Source organism: Saccopteryx leptura, unplaced genomic scaffold (assembly GCF_036850995.1).
Source record: "Saccopteryx leptura isolate mSacLep1 unplaced genomic scaffold, mSacLep1_pri_phased_curated manual_scaffold_41, whole genome shotgun sequence".
NCBI classification, from domain to species: domain Eukaryota; kingdom Metazoa; phylum Chordata; class Mammalia; order Chiroptera; family Emballonuridae; genus Saccopteryx; species Saccopteryx leptura.
Window position 1 is genome coordinate 1 of NW_027095723.1, and position 1364 is coordinate 1364.

The following is a 1364-nucleotide window of genomic DNA, read 5'->3' on the forward strand; positions in this document are numbered from 1 at the left end:
GTAAACCACAAATGGCTCCTGGCAAGACCTCATATCATTAACAGTGAGATTAGCAGAGGAAAATTTAAAAAATACTCATGGGAATTGTTTGTACTGTTTTTTGTTGGGTGTATTTTTGCTCTGTGGGGTAGAAGACAGTTTAAAACAGCACTGCATGAAAAAAGAAGTGACTGACCACAGGATGCAAGTAAGCTTCAGAGAAGCCAAGTTTTCTACAGCTCCTCTCAGCGAAGGGGAGGTTTCTAACGGTCCCCTGCTGACTTCAAATGTGTTCAGAGCCTGTACCCAGCAGCCACAGGGGAAACTTCCCACTGTGATAATAATCACTTAGGGTGAGACTGTGCTGCAGACCCTTTCCCCCCAACCAGAAATCCCCTGAGTAAAAAAGCTTTATTCCCCTGGGGAAACACAGAGTTTCAGAGACATGAAAACAGGTGTACATTTCCATGATACTTAGAAAAATTGGGTAGGACCAGCTTTTCGCTCTTGATATCCTCAGAGTCAAAGAAATTAGCACAAGCATACTTTTACTTCAGTTATAGGCATCTTAGAAGTGCCCTAAAACATTTATTGAGGATATTTTTCATATGTAAAAAGATATCATTTTTGCTCAAGGAAAAATAAACTTTTGGTTGAGGGGGAGAGATTGATTATATTTATGTAAATATAATCCCGGAATCATGTAATTGTTAATGCCTCTGGAATGTGGGATGCAGGGTAAAGTAGGAACAATTCTTTTTACTCTTTCAATTACTGGATTGCTCACCTTTGTTACAATCAACATATAGTACTTTAGTAATTGTTTGTAACCCCCTTTTTCTTTTACAGTTACTTTGAACAATGTCTTTTTTTTTTTTTTTTTTTTTTTTTTGTATTTTTCTGAAGTTGGAAACGGGGAGGCAGTCAGACAGACTCCCGCATGCGCCCGACCGGGATCCACTTGGCACGCCTACCAGGGGGCGATGCTCTGCCCATCTGGGAGGTCGCTCTGTTGCAACCAGAGCCACTCTAGTGCCTGGGGCAGAGGCCAAGGAGCCATCTCCAGCGCCCGGGCCATCTTTGCTCCAGTGGAGCCTCGGCTGCGGGAGGGGAAGAGAGAGACAGAGAGGAAGGAGAGGGGGAGGGGTGGAGAAGCAGATGGGCGCCTCTCCTGTGTGCCCTGGCCGGGAATCGAACCCAGGACTTCCGCACACCAGGCCGACGCTCTACCACTGAGCCAACCAGCCAGGGCCGAACAATTTCTTCTAATGAATGTGAACTATGTTCTCTAAGAAAACTACCTTAGCTTTTTCTAAAAAGTGGGGTTTAAGTAAATACACATACTAAAAGAAGGAACATACACTAAGAGAAGGAACATTGACAGC